The sequence below is a fragment of the Rousettus aegyptiacus genome, unplaced genomic scaffold, assembly GCF_014176215.1.
Source record: "Rousettus aegyptiacus isolate mRouAeg1 unplaced genomic scaffold, mRouAeg1.p scaffold_m13_p_9, whole genome shotgun sequence".
NCBI classification, from domain to species: Eukaryota; Metazoa; Chordata; class Mammalia; order Chiroptera; family Pteropodidae; genus Rousettus; species Rousettus aegyptiacus.
The window spans coordinates 76,030,715-76,056,981 of NW_023416312.1; the positions used below are offsets into that span (position 1 = coordinate 76,030,715).

Genomic DNA, 26,267 nt, shown 5'->3' on the forward strand with positions numbered 1-26,267 from the left:
CAAATTGCTGCAAGACTGAGGCTATATTGATCTGACTGCCGCTGTCTCTCTGAGACCCTGCCCCACCCTACCCACAAATTGCCACACTACCCAGGCGGCCCATTGAAAGTGAACTGCCACAGCCCTACCCCTCCCAATTCACCCAGGTAACAAATGTTGGCTAGCACCAGGTGGGCACTGTACGAAAATCAGCAGCAGGCAGAACTCTGCTGCCTGTAAGAGTTGCAATATTGTATCTGGGGAGCTCAGGGGTCTGTGGGACCACCCCAGACAGCAGCTGGTCTTACTGTGATCTGTGAGAATGCCGGAACACCAAAGCACAGAAGTTGGAGCAAAACTGAGGCTGTATTGGCCTGACGGCCCTTATCTCCCTGAAATTCCACTTCATTCAAGTAACAAAGTGCCTGCAATCCATCGACAGGCAGCCTACCATGCCCTGTTTGGCGCTGGTGTTGTGCAGTCAGAACAGGCAACAGATCTTGGTTAGCACAGTGAGCGTATTTTGATTAAAACGGTTGTGCTGCCTGGACGAGGTGCAATATCTTTTGAGGGATTGCAGGGGTGTGTATTGGCCTGACAGCCTATGACTCCCTGAGCTCCTGCCTCATCCAATACACAAAGTTCCCACTGCACATTGATATGCAGCTGCCTCTGCCCTAGAGAAACACATTCAGGACCAAGGTGAGCAGGAGCTGACCTTCCTATGAGTGGAAACTTGTATGGAGAGCCACAGAGACAGTGTTGGCACGTAAACTGATACTGCAGTGGCAGGGGGAAATTTATTCAATAGACCCAGGACTCCAGGGTCACTGCACCACACAGTACACATACCACTCAGAGGATTATCCAGTTTCAGAGACTTACAGGCAACTGACGGGCAGTGTCAGGCCTTCAGGAACACTGGTGCCTGTGATAATCTACCACAGGTCAGTGACAGAAGGATAACTAACCACTGCCTACAGCGTTGTCTCTCCCACTTACCTATAGATCCAGCATAGGCTGGGTATTCCTAAGCAATCAAAAGAAGTGACTGACCTTGGCCTATGGGGAAGCTCCTCACAAGGGGCCACAAAACCAACACATCTGGAAGCTGGCACCATATCACAATGAAGCAATTCCTGACTACTCCCATTAGCAGTACACACAAAGGGTAGTTGCAACAAGTACACATGTCTGATAGAGCAAATTGCACTCAGTGAGGTCAGCCCTCATACAGCAACTCTTACCCTGTGGGTGTAGCCAATTACCACAATTAGTCAGCCTGTGTGTTAATCTCATCCAATGATATATTAACAAGAATAAAGACGTGACAACAACAGAAGATCACACATAACCCACACAAAAGATCATATCCAGAGTCCCTGGCATAGGGAGTCAGGGAGAGTGCACCACTGGACCACATGGGACACCTTCTACATTAGGCAGTCTTGCCAAATCTGAGAGACAAAACAAATATTCCTGACACATAGAAACTAACACAGAGAAGCTAATGAAATAAAACAAAGAAACATGTCACAAATGAAACAACAGGAGAAAACTCCAAAAAAAAAAGCTAAACAAAATGGAGGCAAGCAACCTACCAGAGACAGAGTTCAAAATAATGGTTATAAGATGCTCAATGAACTTATGGGGAGAATGGATGAGCACAATGAGAACCTCAATAGAGAGATAGTAAGCATAAAAAAGAACATAGAAGCCATAAAAAGGAACTAGACAGAAATGAAGACTATAATAACTGAAATAAAGAATGCACTAGAAGGATTCAATAGTAGATTATACAAAACAGAAGATTAAATCAGCAAATTGGAAGACAAGGTAACAAAATACACCCAATTAGAACACCAAAAAGAAAAAAAAAATCCAGATTATAGGAGTACCCGAAAGAGAAGAAAGAGGGCAAAGAATTGAGAATCTATTTGAAGACATAATGTCAGAAAACTTCCCTAACCTAGCAAAGGAATCAGACATACCAGTTCAGGAAGCACAGAGAGTCCCAAACAAGAGGAATTCAAACAGTCCTACACCAAGACACATCATAATTAAAATGCCAAAGGTCAAAAACAAAGATAGAATTTTAAAAGCCGCAAGAGAAAGGCAGCTAGTTACTTACAAGGGTAACACCATAAGAATGTCTGCTGGTTTTTTAATGGAAACTTTGCAGGCCAGAAGGGAATGGCAAGACATATTTGAAGTTATGAAAAATGAGAATCTACAACCACAAATACTCTACCCAACAAGGCTTTTGATTAAAAAGGAAGATAAGATTAAGAGCAACCCAGACAGGAAAAAGCTTAAGTAATTCATTACCAACAAGCCAGTATTATAAGAAATATTAAGGGATTTTTGTAAAAGAAGAAGAGGTAAAAAAAAGAAAATGGAAATAACGAATATGAATAATAAAATGGCAGTAACAATGTACCTATCAGTAATCACTTTAAATGTAAATGGATTAAATGTTCCAATCAAAAGACAAAAGGTAACTAAATCAATAAGCAAACAAGACTCATGTGTATGCTGTCTACATCAGACCCACTTCAGATCAAATGACACTCACAGACTAAAAATAAAAGGATGGAAAAAGATTTTTCACACTAACGGAAATGAGAAAAAAAACTGGGGTAGCAGTACTTATATCAGATAAAATAGACTTTAAGACAAAAACTATAATAAGAAACAAAAAAGAGCATTACATAATAATAAAGGGATCGATAAATCAAGAGGACGTAACTCTAGTAAACATATATGCACCCAACATAGGAACACCCACATACATAAAGCAGTTATTGACTGACATAAAAGGAGAAATCAACAGTAATAAACTCATAGTAGGAGACTTTAACACCCCATTGACACCAGTGGATGGATCTTTCAGGAAAGAATCAAAACAGAAGTAATGGGCCTAAAAGACATACTAGACCAGATCACTTTAATAGATATTTTCAGAGCATTTTACTCCAAAGCAGCAAAAATATACATTCTTCTCAAGTGCACAGGGAACATTTTCTAGGATAGACTACATATTAGGACACAAAGCAAATCTCAATACATTTAAGAAGACTGAAATCATAAATCATATCAACCATCTTCTCTGATCACAATTATATAAAACTAGAAATCAACTACCAGACAAAAACAACTTGAAAACACACAAACACATAGAAGCTAAATAACATGCTACTAAACAATGAATAGGTTATTAGTGAGATCAAAGAAGAAATCAAAAGATACCTAAAAACAAATGAAAATGAAAACACAGTGATTCAAAATTTATGGACCACAGCAAAAGCAATCAGAAGAATGAAATTCATAGCAATACAGGCCTACCTCAAGAAACAAGAAAAAGCTCAAATAAACAATCTAACCTTGCACTTAAAAGAACTAGAAAAAGAACAGCAAACGAAGCCCAAAGTGATTAGAAGGAAGGAAATAATAAAGACCAGAGCAGAAATAAATGAAATAGAGACTAGATAAACAAAGCAAAAGATTAATGAAACTGAGAATTGGTTCATTGAAAGGATAAACAAAAATGGCATACTCTTAGCCAGATTCATCAAGGAAAAAAAGAGAGAAAACTCAAATAAATAAAATCAGAAATGAAAGAGAAAAAATCACAACGAACTCCACAGACACAATGGATCATAAGGAAATACTATGAGCAATTATATGCGAACAAATTGAACAACCTGGAAGAAATGGACACATTCCTAGAAACACGCAATCTCCCAAGAAAGAATCAAGAAGAAACAGAAAATCAGAACCAACCGATTACCATCAATGAAATAGAATAAGTAATCAAAAGCCTCCCAAAAATCAAAATTCCTGGACCGGATGTCTTCATAGGCGAATTTTATGAAATATTCAATGAAGAATTATCACCTATTCTTCTCAAAGTATTCCAAAAAAAATTAAGAAGAGGGAAGGCTCCTTTTATGAGTCCACAATTACCTTGATTCCAAAACCAAAGACATTACAAAAAAGAAAACTAAAGGTTGATATCTCTTATGAACATTGATGCAAAAATACTCAACAAAATATTAGCAAACCGAATTCTGCTGAATTAAAAATATCATATGCCATAATCAAGTTGGATTTATTCCTGGGATGAAAGTAAGTTTCAATATCTGCAAATAAAATAATATGATATACCACATTTCCAAATCAAAACATAAAAACCATATGATCATATCAATAGATGCAGAAAAAGCATTCAACAAAAACTGGCATCTATTTATGATAAAAACTCTCAGCAAAGTTGGAATAGAAGGAACATACCTAAACATAATAAAGGCAATATATGACAAACCTACAGCTGACATCATACTCAATGGGGAAATGCTAAAAGCATTTTTCTTAAGATTAGGAATAAGACGACAATGCCCACTTTTACTATTTCTCTTAAACATTGTATTAGAAGTCTTAGCCACAGCAAGACAAGAAAGAGAAATAAAATACATTCAAATTGGAAAGGAAGAAGTAAAACTTTCGTTATTTGCCTAGGACATGATATTATATAGAGAGAACCCTAAAGATTCCACCAAAAAACTGTTAGAACTGATCGATGAATTCAATAAAGTAGCAGATTACAAAATAAATATTCAAAAGTTTGTGGAATTTTTATACACCAAAGATGAACTTTCCAAAAAAGAAATTAAGAGAACAATCCCATTTATAATTGCATTGAAAACTATAAAGTACCTGGGAATCAAATTATGCAAGGAGGTAAAAGACCTGTTTTCAGTAAATTTTATCATTTCAAAAAAAAATTGAAGAAGACAAAAATGATTGGAAGCATATACCATGCTCATGGATAGGATGAATCCACATCATTAAAATGGCCATAGTATCCAAAGCAATCTATAGATTCAGTGCAATCTCCATCAAACTACCAATGGCATTTTTCCGAGAGCTAGAACAAATAATCTTAAAATTTATATGAAGCCATAAGAAACCTCGAGTAACCATGGCAAACTTGAGAAATAAGAATGAAGTTGGAGATCTCACACTATCTGATATCAAACTATACTACAAGGCTACAGTAATCAAAACAGCATGGTACTAGCATAAAAATAGATACATTGATTAATGAAACAGAATAGAGATCCCAGAAATAAATCCATGCCTATACAATCCCTCAATATATGACAAAGGAAGTAAGAATATACAATCGGATAAAGACAGCCTCTTCAATAAATGGTGTTGGGAAAATTGGACAGATACATGCAACAAAAAAAAAAGAAAGAAAGAAACTGAACCACCTTCTTACACCGTATACAAGAATAAACTCAAAATGGATTAAAGACAAATGTAAGATCCAAAACCATAAAACTTCTAGAAGAAAACATAGGCAGTAAATTCTCTGATATTACTAAGTGATTTCTTTTTGGATATATTTTTCCAGGCAAGGGAAATAAATTAAAAATAAACAGATGGGACTAGATCAAACTAAAAAGTTTTTGTACAGCAAAGGAAAACATCAACAAAACAAAAAGACAACTGATGTATTGGGAGGAGATATTTACTAATGATATATCTGATTAGGGGTTAATATCGAACATATATAAAGAAGTCATAGAACTCAACAGGAAAAAAAAAACAAAGAATCCAAGTAAAAAGTGGGCAGAAGACCTGAACTTTTCCAAAGAGAAAATACAGATGGCTAAGAGACATATGAAAAGATGCTCAAGGTTACTGATCATCAGAGAAATGAAAATTAAAAGCACAATGAGATATCAACTCATTCCTTTCAGAATGTCTATTCTCAATAAAATAAAAAACAAGTGTTGTGAAAGATGTGAAAAAGGAAACCCTCGTACATTGTTGGGAGGATTGCAAATTGGTACAGCTACTATAGAAAACAGTATAAATGTCTTTCCAAAAATTAAAAATAGAGATACCTTTTGACCCAGCAGTTGCACTTCTGGTATTTATCCAAAGAAACCAAAACAATAATTCAATATTTATGGCCGCACAATGTGCAATAGCCACAATATGGATGCAACCTAAATGCTCATCAGCAGCCGATTGGATAAAGAAATTCTGGTTCATATACACAATGGAATATTACTCAACCATTAAAAAATGAAATCCTATCATTTGTAATAACATGGATGAACCTAGAGGTTATTATGCTGAGTGAAATAAATCAGGTAGAGAAAGATAAATACTATATGATTTCATTTATATTTAGAATGTAAGGAACAGAAAGAACAAACTAATCAAAAACAGACTCACAAATATAGTTGGCAATTTGGTGTTAGACAGAGGGGAGGTCGGTTGGGGGGCTGGGAGAATGGAGTGATGGATTAAAGAGGTACCAATTAGTTGTTGCTAGATGGTCACAGGGATGGGGAGCATGGCATAAAGAATGCAGTTAGCATTGGTATGTTGGCTAGGTTGAGGGCCAGGGGAGGGAGGGAGCAATTGCAGGGATCATTTTATGAACTATATAGACATCTAATCAATGTACTCTATATTCGAAACTAATTAAAAAAAAAAGTCCAAGGATCTGCTTTCGATTCTTCTTGGTATATATCCAAAGAGAAGTTGTTAGATCATATGGTAATTCTGGTTAAATTTTTGAGGAACTGCATTTATGTTTTCCACAGCAGTTGCACCATTTTACATTTCCACCAGCATTGCAGAAGGGTTCCAATTTCTCCTCTTCCTCACCAATACTTGTTACTTCCTGTTTTGTTCTGATTTTAATAATAGCCATTCTAATGGATGTGAGCTAGTATTTGGAATCTTGTGGTTCCGATTTGTATTTCCCTTATGTTTAGAGATGTTGAACGTATTTTCATGTGCTTATTAGCCATTTGTATATCCTCTTTATATAATTGTCTATTCAAGTTCCTCGCCCATTTTAAAATCAGATTAATTTTTTTAGTTGCAGGAATTCTTTATATATCCTAGATATTAATTCCATTTTCTTTCTATTTTCTTCTATTTTATAATTTTAGCTCCTATGTTAGCGTCTTTGACCCAATTTGAATTCATTTTTGTATATGGTCTTAGGTAAAGGTCCAACTTCAATCTTTTGCATGTGGATATTATGTTCTATACTATAAACTATCCTTTCCCCATTGAACAGTCTTGGCTCCCTTATTGAAAATTATTTCACTATATATGTGAGGATTTATGTCTAGAGTTTCTATTTTGTTTAATTGATATATATGTCTGTCTTTATATCAGTACCATGTTGTTTTTCTTACTGTGTTTTTGTAATAAATTTTGGAATCAGTGAAGTGTGAGACTTCCAACTTGGTTCTTTTTCAGGATTATTTTGGTTATTTGGGATGCCTTGAAATTCCCTATGAACTTTAGGTTGGATTTTTCTATTTCTACAAAAAAAAAGTAACATTGAAAAAAAAAAAAAGAAATCATATGGTATCTGTAGTTTGCATTGTGTAGAATTTACATCTTAACAGTATTAAGACCTTTATTCCACAAATGTGGGATGTCTTCCTTTTTACTTATGTCTTCTTTAATTTCCTCCAGAAATATTTTGTAATTTCCAGTGTACACATTTTTTACCTCCTTAGTTAAATGTAGTCTTAATTAAGTATTTTATTCCTTTTGATGCTATTGCAAATAGTTGTTTTCCAAATTTTCTTTCAGATTGTTTATTGTTAATGCATAGGACCACAATTAAATTTTGTGTGTCAATTTTGGATCATGAAATTTTTCTAAAATTGTTCATTAGTTTTGACAGTTGTGTGTGGAATATTTATAGTTTCTACCTATAAGATTATATCATGCAGACAGTGATAATTTTACTTCTTTTTTTTTTTTTACAAAATTAGATTTCTTTTATTTCCTCTTCTTGCCTAATTGTTATTGGATAAAACTTAAAGTACTCTGTTGAAGAGAATTGGCAAAAGAAGACATCCTTCTATTGTTTCTGATCTTAGGAGAAAGTTTTTCAGCAGCAGTGTGGTTTTCTTATATAGTTTTTATTATTTTGAATAAGTTTTCTTCTATTTCTAGTTTGTTAAATGCTTTTATCATGGAAAGGTGTTGTATATTTTTAAATGTTTTTTCTGCATCAATTAAGATGGTTAAGTATTTTTTATTGATTCCGTTAATGTTACATTGACTGCAATTCAGTAATATATTTCTCTTGTCTTACTGTATAATTCTTTTAATATGCTTCTGAAATCAGTTTTTAGAATTTTTTTGAGAATTTTTGCATCAATATTTATAAGGGATATTAGTCTGGTTTTTTTTGTAGTCTCGCTCTTGAGTATTGGTATTATTATAATTTTAGCCTCAGAGAATGAGTGAGGAAGTCCTTTCACCTCTTCAATTGTTTAGAAAAGTTTAAAAGCATTGGTGTTAATTATTCTTTAAACTTTTGGTAGAATTTACTAATGAATCCATCTGGTCCAGGGCATTACTTTTTGGGGAGGTTTTTGATTACTGATTCAATCTTCTTACTAATATAGATATATTCAAATTTTCTATTTTTACCTTAATTCAATCTTGGTAGGTTATGTGTTTCTATGATTGTCAAATTTATTAAATTCGTTTGTTTGTTTCTTAAAATATCATTGTTCATAGTACTTCTCATAATCACATTTATTTCTGTAGAACTAGTAGTAAGGTCCCCACTTTTATTTTTATTTTTAGTAACATGAGTTTATCTTTCAACTCAGTGAAACCAGAATGTGAAGGCTAAAGCATTATTATAAAGTGTCTGGCTAAACCCTGAAGGAGAGCCCCAACACAGAACCAATCTGTAAAGACATGATTTTTTCTTTTCTTGCCTTGCTTTGTTTTGATTTTTCCTTCCTTCCTTCCCTCCCTCCTTTCTTCCTTTCTCAAGGAATTTAAGGAAATCTTTCAAACCACTAGGTAATCACAAGCTAAAGGAACAGGGATTTTATAGACCATACAGAACATAGAATGCAGTCTTTTCTAAAATGGTTCAAAAAGTCACTAATCAAACTACTACAAATTTAGCAAGCAAGAACAATAAAAATCCTGAATAAAGGGAGTAATCTGATTTCTATGGTTACAATATTATGTAAAATCTCCAGTTATCAACAAAAATTATGAGGTAAGAAAAATACCAAGAATGTATAGCCTGTAAAAAAGTAAAAGTAAATAAATAAACAGAGACTGAACCTGAGGAAACACAGACATTGAACTGATTATACAAAGACTTTAAGTCAATTATCTTAAAAAATCTGAAAAAAATTAAAATAAATTATGAACAAAGAACTAAAGAAAATCAGAAGAATTATATTTCTACAAATAGAGATTGGTAAAATATTTAAATTATAATGAGAAAGCAAATATAAATTCACTAAAGAATTTAAATAACGGGTTTGATTAGGCAGGAGAAAGAAACAGGGAATGCAAAATAGGTCTATTAAAATAATTCATCTGAGGAACAGAAAGAAAACTGAATGAAAAAAATAAACAGGGCCTAAGAGACTGTAGGACACCATCAAGTGTATCAACATATACATACTTGGACTCCCAGAAAAAGATGAAATCCTGAGAGGGGAAGAAAGAATATTAGAAGAAATAATGGCCAAAACTTCTCAAATTTGATAAAAGACATGAATCTTCAAATTCAAGAAACTCAGTAAATTTCCTATAAGATAAATACAAAGTTATCCAAACCAAGATACATTATGATCGAATGGTTTAAGAATGAAAAAAAGAAGAGAAAACTTTTAAATTGACAAGATGGAATTGACTTATCTCATATGAAGAATCCTCAATAAAGAATAACAGTCAACTTAAAAAAAAAACTATGGTGGTCAGAATTCAGTGGATTGATATAGCTAAAGTGCTGAAAAAAATCAAGGATTCTATATCTGACAAAATTATCCTTCAAAAATAAAGGAGAAATTAAGATAATCCTAGATAAACTGAACCTGAGGGAGTTTTTAGCTGGAAAACTGGCCTAACATGGCCAGAGTTTTTAGGCTATTCTATATATTGCTTTATTTGGTTTAAAAATACTTCATTGAGGATTTTTGCATTTATATTCATAAATTATATTGGTCTGTAGTTTTCTTGCGGTCTTTATTTGGCTTTGATATGATAGTAATGCTAGTCTCATAGAATGATCTGAAAGTGTTCCCACCTTTCTATTTTAAAAAAGAGCTTGAGAAGGACTGGTATTAGGTCTTCTTTAAATGTTTGGTAGAATTCACCAGTGAAGCCATCTGGTCCTGGGCTTTTCTTTATAGTAAGTTCTTTAACTACTCATTCAATCTCTACAGTTGTATGGTTATTCTAATTTTCTATTTCTTCTTGTAGCAGTTCAGTAGTTTGAATCATACTAGGAATATGTCAATTTCATTTAGGTTATTTAATTTGTTGTTTTTCAAGTTTCAGAGTATTCTCATATATGACTAATTATTTTTTCTGTAAGTTCTGTAGTCATGTCCTATGTTTTCTGATTTTAGGAGTTGTTTTCTCTTTTTATTTCTTGATCAGTCTTGCTAAAGTTTTGTAAATATTATTGATACTTTCAAAATAGCAATTTTTAGTGTTGATTTATTTTTTATTCTCTATTTCATGTATTTCTTTTATTTATTTTGTTCACTTTTTTATTTTTTCTTTTATTTATTTTATTTTTGCTTTTGTTTTATTTTGTTTGCTTTAGGCTTAGTTTTCCTGTGTTTTCAGTTTAAGTTGTAAAGCTATGTTATTGATTTGAGATTGTTTTAAAATACAGGTGTTCACAGCTATACATTTCTTTCTAAGCACTGCTTTCATCACATTCCACAAATTTTGGTATGTTGTATTTTAATTTATATTATTTCAAAATTCTGGCCAATTTTCTGGCCAAAGATTTCTTCTTTAACTCTTTGTTATTATACATACACATTATATGCTTTGTGCTTTTATTGTCATACAGATTATATCTTTATGTAAAAATTATTGGAGTGATATTGTTTAAGAAAATCAAATAAGTTTCAAGTGTACAATTCAATAATATGTTGTATATATGTATTGTATTGAGTGTTCACCATGCAAAGTTAATTTTTCTATCATCAAATATTTGTCCCTTTTACCACTATCTACTTCTGGTAAGCACTAATCCATAGTCTGTGTCCATGTGTCTCTGCTTTGATCTCAAAGGCAAGAAAAGTAAAAGCGAAAATAAATTAATGGGACTATATCAAACTTAAAAGTTTCTGCACATCAAAACGAGGCAAAGAGAGAATCATTTAAATGGGAGAATGTATTTGCAAACTATGCCTTCAATAAGGAACTAGTCTCAAAAATATATAAAGAACTCATACAACACAACAACAACAACAAAAAATCCAATTAAAAAATAGGCAGAGGACCTGAACTGGCACTTCTCTCAAGAAGACATACAAATGGCCAACAGACATATAAAAAGATGCCTGGCATGAGCCAGTAAGTAATCCTCAGACGGCCATCATCTATGCAGGATTTGTAAGTACCTCAAAAGGCTAAGCTGTGAACTGAGGCTGGTTGTTACTAGTGCTGGGATTGGGTCTGCTCAGCAACAGGTATGGGGCATGCTGAGCCTAGATGCTGCATGTTTAAGTTTTGTGAACCTTTGAGGGATTTTATAAAAGTCTACAGCATAAACCAAGATAGACTACTGGTATGGAAAATCCACTGGAAGAGGCTTTGGCAGGCCCACAATTTGGGAGGAGTGCAATCAGGGACTCACCAGGGCCAGGTAACCAGTGTTAGTTATGTTACCAGAGACTCAGTTATAGCAGCCGCCTGGGTCTGCTAGCTGGGCAGAGAGGTCTCAGAAAAGGAACAATAGCTTTTACCAGCACTTCTGTCTTGGAGAAAGCTGCCCCTCCGGCCCTCACCCTGAAGTCAGGCAATTCATTTCATCTTCATATATATACCAGGTACCTTTGGAGCTGCTACCTAAGTGCTAGAATTCAGGATGAGTGAGTTGCCAGCTAGTATGATCATGTGAGGCCCTTTGAGAAAAAACCCGGGTCTCTCCCAGCCCTTCATCTTACTCAGCCACCATCCTTGCTAGTTTTCTCAGCCAGAGGTTGTGAGGACTTCTCTTCCTGGCACTGGAACCCTGATCTGGAAAGCTAAATGTTGGCCTGGGACCCCCCACTCCTCAGGAGGGAACTCCACAGCTGAGATATTCCTCTTGATTCTCAACTACCACACACATATATGGGACCGGCCTGTTTCATGTCTCTGTCCCTCTTACCCGTCTCAAAGTGGTCTTCTCTGTGTTTCCCCAGTTGTAAGACTTTTGTTCGGCTAAACTTCAGGTGACTCCAAATGATAGTTATTCTGTAGTTTACTTGTAAATTTGATGTGATTGTAAGAGGAAGCAAGAACAGTGTTGATCTATTCTGCCATCTTGACTGGAATCCTCCGAAGTTAATACTTGTCCATTTTTGCCAGTGGTCTTATTGATTTTATGGAGGAGAGACTTTTTGGATGGTTTACCTTTATTACTTTTACCAATATCATCAAATATTTATATTTTTTAGATTGGAAAAAAATATATATCCTTGATGAAGATGCATGCAGCTTCCATTAAGCCCCATTCATTTTGCATTTATTGTGATTTCGGGCCCTTGTGAGTGTTCCCAGTCATGCCAAATAGAAAAGCTAGAATTAAAAGCTTGCTTTTCTTACTATTTATTGTATGCTTTGTTAACTGCAAGGCCAACAACTAGCTGTAGCTAAAGAAAGAAAGATGGGAGATGAAATAAAGTAATATGTAGCTCAGTACCACTTGAGCTTGCAAAAGTGTGTGCACCTATATATTTGAATATTTCCCAAAGTACTTGATGTCAGTAGTCATATACCATAAAAGTTTCCAGAGGAGGGTAAGAAACAATCCACATGGACATTGTTAGCAACAGAGAATGATTGATAGATCTGTTGGCAAAATAACATTGCTACGTCTCTCTTTAACCATTCAGAATCATAAATAGCATTCACATGTGTTTCCTTTCTCTGAGCTTCTGCAGAGTTATAAAACTTTGAACATACAATTATTAAATGATTTATAGCTAGTTAAAGACCCAAAATATCAGCAAGCCAATGTACAATACAATAGTCTTGGCCAATGATTCTCTCTCTCTCTCTCTCTCTCTCTCTCTCTCTCTCTCTCTCTCTCTCTCTCTCTCTCTCTCTCTCTCTTTCTCCCCCTCTCTGCCTCCCTCCCTCCTTGCCTCCCTCCCTTCCTCTCTCTCTCTCTTCTTGATTTCCACCAAGGTTTTGAATGATAACTAAGAAGCTGTAATGCTATTGAGGAAGATAAAGACCTTCGTGTTACCAATTGAAGTAATCTTAAAATGTTTACAATACTATATCAGCACAAAATCATGCTTGAACTATATCTCCTAGCTCACTTTCTATTCAAAAAAAAAGTAGTTAAAAGATTATATTAATAAAAATATATTTTAGAACAGTATATCATTCCAAGGAGACCTAATGTTGGCCAAACTGTCATATCACTGCTATTCTATCTGATTTTATCCCACAGAGCACCTCTGAAAGGAAAATGAATTGAGAGCAGAACAAGTTAATGGTACTTAACCATTTCAGTGGATTTCTGTACACAACACATCAATCCTGCAAGACGATCTTTGAAAACATGGTGGATCGAGACATACCCCCGGATCTATTACCTTGAAACACCAATAAGCTGAACATCTAAAACTTAACAAAAAACACCCAAACTGTACACCAGCACATCTGAGCATGGGATCTGCGCATAAGAGATATCACAGGTCAGAACCCTGAGTGTCGGGCATTGGACTAGGAGTAATAAAGAAGCTGCCTCTTGCAGCTTCCAGAGCTCCCTGTAGGAGGAGGGGAAGGGGAGAAGAAGGAGCAAGTTCATTCAGTGAGTTCCCTGAACATTCCTGCCTGAGATAGCTGTGAGCTCCCCGTGGCCAACTGTCTTCAAGGCCCAGTTATCAAGGCAGAAAGCAGAGAAGCAGGACGGAACCGCAGCAAAACAACAGCTGATTTTTGCTGACCACAGGTGCAAAACTGAGACTGAGCCACAGCCCCCAATCTCCAACCAAGAGGGCACCACCCCCTAATCCCTCTGAGACTGATTACCGCAGAGGCCAGGGGAATCTGAGCAAATGTTGCTGAGACTGTCGCTGACACTGACAGAGACTGAAATGGAGGGTAGCAAGCACGATTAAGTATCTACACGAAAATAAAAAAAGACATTTAGACTTTATATAAAGCAGGGATCCAAGAGCCTTAGACGCCAACTACTGGAAACCAAAAGAAAAGAGCCTTCTTTGCAATGGGCTAACAAGAGATCTTTATATAATAAATCTTCTTTCTGGAAAAACAGCAGAATATATACATTAATGCCCATGCACAGAAATAGTCCATTAATCACCAAGAACAACCGAAGTGGCAAGATTTGTTAAAAAGAAAGAGAAAAATCTCCAGAAAAAAAAGCTTACAGACATGGAAATATGCTACTTAAATGACAGAGAATTCAGGATGTTACTTCTGAAAAAAATCAATGAGATCTACAGCAACTCAAATCAACAAATTCAGGAATTTAAAAACCAACTAGAGAAGCAGTGCAAGGAAATTGTAACCCTCAAAAAGACCAAATAGAACTTCTGGAGATGAAGAACAAACACACTGCAAGAGTTGAAAAATGAAATAGCAAGTTTGGGAAATAGAGTCAACCAAATGGAGGAAAGGATCAGTGATATCAAAGACAGAAGTCTAGATATGAATCAGAAGCAAGAAGAGAAAAAGAGAGAATAAAAAATAATGAAAGAGAAATTCAAGAACTAGCTGATAACATCAGAAGAAGAAGAATAAACATTGTCAAATGTAAGGAAGGAAAAGAAACAGGAATTAGAAAGCATTTTCAAACAAAAAGTTGATTAGAATTTCCCAAATCTAGGAAATGAGCTGGAGCTTGAAATTCAAGAAGTCAACAGAACACTCAATTATCTCAACCCCAAAAGGCCTTCACCAAGAAACGGTATATTACAATTATAAAAAATCATGAACAAAAGCAGAATTCTCAGGGCAGCCATGGAGAAAAAAAAAAACGGTAACTTACAAAGGTAAACCCATTAGGTCATCCTTGGAATTTTCAGCGCAAACCTTACAATCCAGAAAGAAATGGAATCAAATATTTAAACTATTAAGTGAAAGGAACTACCAGTCTAGAATAATGTATCCAGCTAAGCTCTTCTTTAGATATGAAGGAGAAATTAAGCCTTTTACAGACATACAGAAATTGAGGGAATTCTTCACTATGAGGCTTGCACTACAAGAAATACTGAAAGGGGTAAGTTCACTTAAAACAAAATGACAAAAAAATGCATAATTATGAGTAAAGTGACTATAGGACAATAGAAGCAGAGGAGTGCAACCCTTACTAAGAACAAGATATTATAAGTTTAAATAATAGAGAATTGATATAACAAGATAGTAATGAACATTTAGCATACATAAGAACAAATTGAGATAACAATGACTGAAAAAGGGCAGAGGGGAATTCAAATATCCAAATTCACAAAGGGGAGTGGAGATGAGGCACACACAGAAGAAAAGGAATGACTAGATAGATAGATAGATAGATAGATAGATATACATGCACATATATACACACACACTATCTTTTACATATTCATAATGAAAAGCACATACAGAAGATTCAGCACCGTTTTATAAAATATAAAATAAAAAGGATGAGAGGGAAAACCCACAAAAGCCAACCAAAATTAAAAAAAAAGAAACACAAGGACAAGGAAGCAATGGAAACACCATGCTACTAGAAAGCTAAAGATAAAATGGCTATAATAAGACCTCGTATTTCAATAATCACCCTAAATGTCAATGGGAAGAATTTACCAATAAAAGAAATAAAAAGTCACAGAATTTCAACATGGATCAAAAAACAAAACCCAACCATATGCTGCCTCCAAGAGACACATCCTAGATCTGAAGACAAATATAGACTCAAAGTGAATGGGTAGATAATGATATTTCAAGTAAATGGCATTCAAAGAAAAGTGGGGGTAACGGTGCTAATATCAGACGAAATAGACTTTGAAATAAAAAAAAAGTAAAGAAAGATACTGAGGGACACTTCATAATGATAATGGGAATCATGCACCAAGAACACATAACATTTATTAATATCTATACTCCCAATCAGGGATCCCCAAAATATGTAAAGCAATTACTAACAGAACTAAAGGGAGAAACATACCAAAACACTATTGTAGTAGGGGACCTAAATACTCCACTGTTGGATATGGACAGATCATCCAAACAAAAAATCAATAAGGAAATAACATCCTTAAATAATACATTAGACCATCTGGACATAACTGACATTTATGGAGCCTTCCATCCCCAAATAGCTGCTTGTACATTCTTCTCTAGTGCACATGGAACATTCCCAAGAATTGATGAAATACTGGGACACAGAGAGAGCCTCAAGAAATATGAAAGGGTTGAAATCATACCAACATATTCTCCAATCATAAAGCTTTGAAACTAGAGTTCAACTACAGAAAGAAAGCAAGAAGAACCACAAATACATGTAGATTGAACAACATGCTACTGAAGAATCACTGGGTCAGAGAAGAAATAAAAAGAGAGATCAAGAGATACATAAAAACGAATGATAATAATAGGACAACATATCAAAACTTCTGGAACACAGCAAAAGCAGTCATAAAAGGGAAGTCCATATCATTATAGGCCTATCTCCAAAAACAAGAATGAGCTCAAATAAACAACCTAATACTTCATCTTAAAAATACTAGAAAATGAAGAACAAATGAAGCCTTAAGTCAGCAGAAGAAAAGGAATAATCAAAATTACACCAAAAAATAAAAATGAAATTGAAAACAAAAAACAAACAAACAAAAGATACAAAAATAAATGCATCAAAGAGCTGGTTATTTGAGACAAGTAATAAAATTGACAAACCACTGACTAGACTCACTAAAAAGAATAGACATGGATAAACAAAATCAGGAATGAAATAAGAAATTACAACTGAGATAGCAGAAATGCAAAGGATCATACAAGAATACTATGAAAAAGTATATAACACCAAATTTAATAACCTGGAAAAAATGGACCAGTACTTAGAAAGATACAGCCTCGCCTTCGTAGACTGAATCAAGAAGAACTGGAAAATCTCAATAAATAGATAGATCAGGGGCATGGAAATTGAAACAATCATGAAAAACCTAGCAAAAAGTAAAAGACAGGACCAGACGGCTTCACCAGCAAATTCTACCAAACATTTAAAGAAAATTTAATACCTTTTCTCCTCAAACTCTTCCAAAAAATCAGAGAGGAGGCAATACTTCTCAACACATTTTATGAGGCTAATATTACTCTGATGCCAAAACCTGATAAAGATAAAACAAAAAAAAAGATGCTACAGAGCAATATCTCTCATGAACACGGATGCAAAAATCCTAAATAAGATACTAGCGAAGTGATTACAGCAACATATTTAAAAATTATACACCACTATCAAGTGGGCTTCATCCCAGAGGCACAGGGATGGTTCAACAAATGCATATGGATTAATATAATACACCACATAAACAAATAAAAAATAAAAATCATATTATAATATCAAAAGATGCAGAGAAAACCTTTGACAAGGTACAGCTCCCATTTATAATCAAAACACAACAAAACTGGTATAGAAGGAAAGTACCTTAACATGATAAAGGCCATATATGACAAGCCCTCAGCCAACATTATACTTAATGGTGAAAAACTAAAAACCTTCCTCTAAAATCAGAAATGAGGCAAGACTGTCCACGAACGCTGCTCTTATTCAATGTAACATTGGAGGTCCTCGCGAGTGCAATCAGACAAGAGAAAGCTATAAAAAGCATCCAAATAGGAAACAAAAAAGTCAAACTATCACTGTTTGCAGATGACATGATTCTCTATATAGAAAACCCTAAAGACTTCACACAAACACTACTAGAAACAATAATCAAATACAGTAAAGTCTCTAGATACAAAATCAACATTCAAAAATTTATAGCATTCCTACACTCTAATAATAAAACATAAGAAAAAGAAGTGGAAAATATAAATCCCTTTGCAATCGAAACAAATAGAATAAAATACCTAGGAATAAATTTAATAAAATAATGAAGGACCTATATAATGAAAACTATAAGACCCTATTAAAAGAAATCAAAGAATATACAAAGAAATTGAAGATATTACATGTTGTTGAATTGGAAGAATCAATAAAGTTAAAATGACCATATTACCTAAGGCATTATACAGATTTAATGCAATCCCCATCAAAATCTCGTCGGCATTTTTTAAAGAAATAGAACAAAAAATTCATCAGATTTGTATGGAAGCACAAAAGATCCCGAATTTCCAAAGCCATTCTGAGAAAAAAGAATGAGGCTGGAGGCATCATTCTGTCCAACTTCATATTATGCTGCAAAGTGACAGTAATCAAAACAGCATGGTATTGGTAGAAAAACAAACACAAGGACCAGAGGAGCAGAATCGAGAGTCCAGAAGTAAATATATGGGCAAATATGGGCAAATAGTTTTTGACAAAAAAAGCCAAAAACATATAGTGGAGCAAAGAAAGCTTCTTCAATAAATGGTGCTGAGAAAACTGGAAAACCAACTTCAAAAGAATAAAACTAGAGCATTGTCTTTCAACACACACCAAAATTAACTGAAAATGGATTAAGGACCTACATATAAGACCTGAAACAATAAAATTCATAGGAAAAAAAGCATAAGAACTAAACTGAAGGACTTTGGACTTAGAGAGCATTTTATGAATTTGACCTCAGAAGCAAGGGAAGTAAAAGCAAAAAAAAAAAAATGAATGGGACTACATCAAAGTAAAAAGTGTCTGCTCAGCAGAGGAAATCATCAACAAGGTAGAGACAGCCAACCAAATGGGAAAATATTTTTACAAGCAACACCTCCGTTAAGGGCCTAATATCCAAAATATGCAAAGAACTCATACGACTCAATAACAACAAAAAAATCAAATGATCCAATCAAAGAATGGGCAGAGGACCTGAATAGACACTTCTCCCTAGAGGACATATGAATGGCCAACAAATATATGAAAAGATGTTTAACATCACTAGCCTTTATGGAAATAAAAATCAAAACCACAATGAGATACCATCTTATACCTGTTAGAATAGCTATAATCAACAGGACAAGTAATAACAAATGTTGGAGAGGACGCAGAAAAAAAGGACCCTTTAAACACTGCTTGTGGAACTGTAAATTGGTACAGCCACTATGGAAAACAGTATGTAGGTTCCTCTAATAACTAAGAATTGATCTACATATGATCCAGAAATCCCTCTACTGGGTATTTACCCCCAAAGACTTGATTACTCATATCTGAAAAGATATTTGCACCCCGATGTTCATAGCAGCATTATTCGCAGTGGCCAGGACATGAATGTAACCAAAGTGTCCTATGATAGATGACTTATAAATTAGCTGTGGTACATATATACAATGGAATATGACTCAGCCATAAGAAGAGGTGAAATACTGCCATTTGCGACAACATGGATGGACCTCGAGATAATCGTGCTAAGTGAAATAACTCAGACAGAAAAAGTTGAAAATCACATTATATCACTTATGTTTGGGATATAAACCTAAAAGCAAAAAAGGAGCAAGGCAAAGAAACAAAGACTCATGGACATGGCTATAGGCTAGTGGCTGCCAGAAGATCTGGACTAGTGGTTACTAGTGGGGTCAGGCAAGAAGCAGGGAGGTGGGCAGGGTAAAGGAGGTCAAATATAGGATTTAGGGGGAGAGTGACATGGGTAAACAGGATCAAATATATGGTAGCTGAAGAGAACTGGACTTTGGGTGGTAAACACACAATAGAATATACAGATGTCAAACGATAATGTACACCTGAAAATTACATAATTGTATTAACCAACGTTATCCCAATAAACTTAATTAATTTTTTAAAGAGTATATTTTAGTAATTACCTATTAAGTATTTCTGCTTACTGATAAAGGGAATTTTAATATTGATAAGTGTGAACAATTGACAATTTCATCCCTGGTGGTCTCAATTAACAAAAGTAGTCTGGACAATAATTTGCTTGTATTTAATAATATGGCAGGCTTTATCCATGCCATTTGAAAGCTATGAGTAAGTGATCATGTTACACATATCAGAGGGAGGATCTATGCCCAAATAAAACTTGCTCATCAACATATGTAATAAAAAATAGCTTAATCTAAACATTTATTTTTTATTTGAAGTACAAACATAACCTAGGTTAAATTATTTTCTAATTGTTTTCTTTGCTTGGAGATACTAGATACTCTTTGGTTTATAATGAATTTAATTAATGAATCTGTTATTTTTTCAATACTCATTTGGAGAGTAAAACAGGAAAGAGAATGCTGGCAAATTAAGAGAATAGAGTCGGTTGTTTTTAACCAACAACATGGACACCCTATATGTAATCTACCTGTTATTGACTATACTGGAAATGTCCTTATAAAAAGCCAGTGCTTTGAATAGATCTTGATTTTCTCTTGAAACAGGAAAGAATTCAGGAAGGGGCTTGAGGAGATTGGAAGAGAAATGTGTGTTGACAGATGGGCGAGCCTTCCAGTGCTCTGCCCCCAGGTAAAATGAGTCCACTGGAGTTGTGATCCATTTCTTCCACAACTGCGAGGTGGCTAAAGGCACATTTCACTACTTGTTAGTGCAGACTCCATCCATTTGGAAACTGTCACAGGAAGTAACAATTTGACATTTAATAATTCATTTGTTGCTAAAGTCAATACTTCGGAATTGTATATGAGGCATCTCACATTTAATAGAAAGAGCTTGAACTATTGCTGTCAAGGTCATAACAACTTACTGGTTTTTGAAGCTTGAGGTTTAATAGTACAAAAATAGGATGGCTTTTTATATACACATGACAACTCATGGAAAATTTTCTCTTTTAATCTGCAAACAGGAAAAATTCCCTTTTAAAATTAACAATGTGTTGTGAAAACACTGATTTTATGAAATACTCTTTTCCTAGTAGAACATACCTGTAGAAAGGATTAAATTTATTTATGTGATGATGATGAGAAGCAAGAAAGTGAAATTAAAACATTTACTGTGCTAAGGGCTTTATTTGTATTATATCATTCAATTCTCAAAGCAAATTTGTGATTTTGGTATCACCCCCATTTCACAAGTAAAGAAAATTAGGTCATAAAAAACATAAATTTAGTTGCAAAAATTACACAACTTATTAGTGAATTAACTGGATTTAAAGGCATATTTTTCCAATTATGAAGCCTGTTTAACTTTTATTATATTCATCTATTCTTCAAATATTGTAGGATGATATTATCCAAGGTTAACGGCCATTAGAAGGATTCAATGGTTAAAAAAAATAAATTTTAAAAAGAAAAAGAGAAGAATACTAAAAATCTACCCTTATGAATATATCCTTTTCTTTTAATCTTTTATACCAGTGAGAGAGAGAGAGAGAGAGAGAGAGAGAGAGAGACCTTGAAAAGCACACTATGTGGGCCAGAATTCTCCAATTTTGGTCTGTAGAACATTAGAACTGAGGGATGGTTTTGAGGATTGTTATCTGAGAAAAGAGTTAACTTAGTTTGCAAGATGCTGAGTTAAACAAAGTTAAGTAGATTTATTCACTGTTGAACTTTCTAAGATTTAATATGTTAATATGAATGGCAACATTACAAGAGGCACTATGAAAATACAGGTCTCCTAAATGTGTTTTTCTACAGGAACTTACTTTACCAAATTTGTTTCACAGAACACTAGCTTGAGAAATACTCATCTGTGTTGTTTCAGTTATCGACACCCAAGGTGAAGGAAGAGAAGTGAGTTTGCTAAGAAAAAAAGGGGCAAGAGCCTGATCCCCTGATAGTGAAGCACATGTCTCCAAAACTGGAAGAAATCAGGTAATTTACAGTCCCCTTTAACAAACTGCCTACTTTATAAATTTTCTTATAGCTGATGGCACTTGAAGAAATACCAAGGAAGAGTACAGTTAGGTGGTAGAGACACTCCTGGCAGTGGCTTGTAACCCGGATGGCAGGTGCTGGCTGGTCTGCATGGAAGCTAATCTGGTAAGACAGGTTCCCAGTCTCACACGGCATCTCTATAGCTGCTTCTCCCTCTTGTGGTCATTGGGGAGGCAGAGTTATGTTTCCACACTCTAAAAGGTACTTAGCTTAAAAATGGTCTTTTCCAACTGACATGCCGACAGCAACCAAGGCTCAACTACAACAGGAAGGTACACACAAACCACACAAAAGACACTCCTGTAGCACCCAGCACAGGAGATCAGGGAGACTGCACCACTGGGACCCACAGGACATATATTACATAAAGCCACCTTGCTAAGATGGGAAGATGTAGCAAATCTTCCTAATATATAGAAACACTGAAAAGAAGTCAAAATGATGAAACAAAAAAAGTCCCAAATTAAAGAATAGGAGAAAACTTCAGAAAAATAACTAAATGGAATGAAGGCAAGCAATCTACCGTATGCAGAGTTCAAAATGCTAGTTATAAGGGTGTTCAAGAAATGCAGAACTTCAATTTTGCCTAACAAAGGAAACCATCAGCAAAATGAAACGACAACCTACTGAATGGGAGAAGATATTTGCCAGTGATACATATGATAAGAGATTAATATCCCAAATGTATAAACAACTCATAGAACTGAACACCAAAAAACAAACAAACAATCCAATTAAAAAATGGGCAAAGGATCTGAATAGACCTTTCTCCAAAGAGGACATAGATATTGCCAATAGACATGAAGCGATGCTCAACATCACAAATCATCAGAGAGATGTAAATTAAAACCACAAAGAAATATCACCTCACACTTGTCAGAATGGGCATAATCAATAAATCAACAAACAAGAAGTGTTGGCAAGGATGTGGAGGAAAGAGAACCCTTGTGCACTGTTGATGAGATTGCAAATTGGTGCTGTCACCATGGAAAACAATATGGAGATTCCTCTTCCAGGTATTTATTCAAAGAAATCCAAAACACTAATTTAAAAAGATGTATACACCCCTATGTTCACTGCAGTGCTATTTATAATATCCAAAATATGGAAGCAACTTAAGTGCCCATCAATGGATGATTGAATAAAGAAGAGGTGGTACATATATACAACGGAATATTACTAGAGGGTGTTATGTGAATGAAATAAATCAGATAGAGAAGGACAAATTCTATATGATCTCACTTATATAGAAAATCTAAAGAACAAAATAAACGGACAAATGAAAATGGAAACATACTCATAGATACAGAGGACAAACTGATGGTTGTCAGATGGGAGAGGGTTTAGGGGGCTGGGTGAAAAATGTCAAGAGATTAAGAAGTATAAATTGGTAGTTACAAAATAGTCATGGGATGTAAAGTAGAGTATAGGGAATATAGTCAATAATATTGTAATAACTATGTATAGTGTCAGATGGGTATATTAGACTAATTGGAGAGGTTACTTGGTAAATTATATAAATGTCTAAGCACTATTCTAGACACCTGAAACAAATATAAAATAACACTGAATGTCAATCATAATTAAATTTCTTTAAAAAGTTGGATAAATATAATTTTATAGTTAAATAAAACATCATAGAGAAAACCAAATACAGTATCTTCCATGAGGAGTTTGTTTTCTGACTGCAGCAGATATATTGGATCTTTTTGAAGATTTCTCAATAATTCCACAGAACACCAGTGCATGCAGGAATTCATGGACAAGAGGCTAACAGGTATAATAGCAAGGATTGAAGACATAAAATCAGAAATTAAGATTCTAAGCATTGGTGCAGGTGCAAGTGAAATTAATCTTCAAATTCACTTCCAAGTGCAGGCTCAATACCCAGGAATTTTTTTATCATCAATGAAGTTGTTGAACCAAGTGCTGAACAAATCATCAAGTACAAAGAGTTTATAGCCAAGTCATCAAACCTCAAGAATATAAAGTTTTTGGCATAAGTAGACATTTAAATATAAAAATAGAGTGATTAAGAAAAAATACCCCAGAAGTGGGACATTATTTATATAATTCTGATGCTATATTATGTACAAAATATCTCAGTTACCCTAAAGTTCTTCCATAGTCTCTTAGCTACCAAAGCTAAGATTCTTATTTTTCTTGTCAGGAATCAGTGGCTATGACAAGCTATGGAAAAAGTACAAATTTCACTTACCCTGGTATGATGACCTCTTCCAGTGTGTCATATTTACAGCCTCACTTAGATGCTGGACAAGTTTGAGATTAAGTAAGAGTGTTATTACTTTTTCTGTCCACCATGGTCATATCTTACTGTCTTATTGATGGCTATGAAAATGGAAACCTACCCGTGGATTTTTTGACATGAATCTGCAACTTTAATACAACAGTACCACTTGATCTCAAAGCAAAAATTCTGAGAGTCCTGCAAGAGCCTGAATTCAATGTAAAGAAAGATTTAAAGGTTCTTTTTAATAATAGTCTGGATTCATAGTGGTTGAGGCAAAAACGTCAATCATGAGAGTATATTCAAAAATTATATTTTGAACATTGTTAATCATTTATTTCTATATTAAAATTACAAATACATCTCATAATATAAACAGAACATTGTCTCTCATATTGAAAATCTAAAAAAAGCCAAGACATTCTTGGACTTCTATGTAGAATCATGTATAGTGTTGCTAGTTTTATCCCATCTTTTCACCAGGTAAGAGACCTCATGCAGGCTAAATAAAACATTAGCTGAAAAAATGGAGACAACTGAGTTTCACTGACTTATTGACAATAAAATTCTTCCCATTTGTTGATCGTATTGGAATTTCCTAGATACTAATAAAATATATAAAATGTATTCTTTTTTAAAAACTTATCATAAAAAAAGTAACCTTTTCCATGATGTCTTCCCTAATAACTTTATCTCTAAAGGTTTCTGCTCTCTGGTCACTGTTATTTTCCATCAAAGAACATTACTTCTTCATTTATTTTGTTTACAGCTTTTCAGTGTCTTTTCAGGCAATAAATGGGGGCTAAGGTTACTTAACTCACTGGAGTTAGGACACTGAAAATTGGACCTTGACTTTCTCTCTCTCTCTCTCTCTTTTTTTTTTTTGCTATATGGTCTTAGAATATCTTACTTGACCCATTGACTTTCAGTTTTTTCTTCTGTAAAATCTGGTAGATTTAACACCCGTCTAGCTATCTTTTAGTCCTAATGTAAATATTAAATATCATAATAGATGTAAAAATGCTTTGTAAACATTAAATCTCTCTGAAAATTTATTAAATTATTATAAATGAATAATGAACAATGTATTGTTAATAATAGTTACTAATAATTCATTAAAAGTTTACATTCCCTATAAAAAAATACCAAGAAAGCAACATTTCTGTGGTCTGATCACACAACATAAGTTTTATTTTTCCTGAGTAATATGTGATGGCTAGCCACAAATTGGGGTAATGAATTTATTTCCACGGCTGTTTCGGTGTGACCAGTAATAATTCAGTAGCTAATTTTCTCATGGTTGAGTGTGTGACAACTGTTCACTTAATAATCTAGATGCAAGTGGCCAAGCCACATATAAAATTGATAGCATTATGTCAGCATGAACCAAACTAAATGAGTATAGCTGCCATTCATTTACCAATCTTACACATATTTTGATTAAGCAGTTGCTCAAATGCTATGATTTGAGCCATCCAGCTCTCAAATATATTCCCCTTATACCTCTAGAAATCATTGTACCTGGAATTCTTCCTCTGCAGCTATGCATAGAAAATCATATCAGCGATCCTGACACTCTAGTATTATGGCTAATATTGACAAAAAGCTCTGCCATAACTGTCACTTGGAAAAGCCTCTCAAATATGAATCTAGGGAAAGAACTAAGATCCATGGCATGACTAAGTGTTAAAATATGACACTAGCTATAAATGTCATAAAATTTTCCAAGGAAGAAGAAATAAGTGTAGACTAGAACAACGAGGAAAACATACTGGAAGAGGGCAAGTTTGAGCTAACTTTCTGAGTCCTCAAACCAAGAATGGGATACAAGAGTGGCAGTTGTTTCATAGGATCAAGCAGAGTTAGCACATTGATTTAATCTCTTGTGCTAATTCCGAAAAATAGTGGCTGCTGGCTGCCTAGAGCATTGTGTTGAGAAGGATGTTAAAATTCCTTCCAGGCCTGGTATTAAAGAATGGCACGTTCATTTAAGTGATATCTTCCATGGGCT

At 34.4% G+C, this 26,267-nt stretch overlaps 1 pseudogene; it reads left to right on the top strand.

Moving 5' to 3' along the window:
- Positions 1-301: 301 nt before the first annotated feature.
- On the top strand, positions 302-24,576 carry LOC107513302 (annotated as a pseudogene).
- The last annotated feature ends 1,691 nt before the right edge of the window (positions 24,577-26,267 follow it).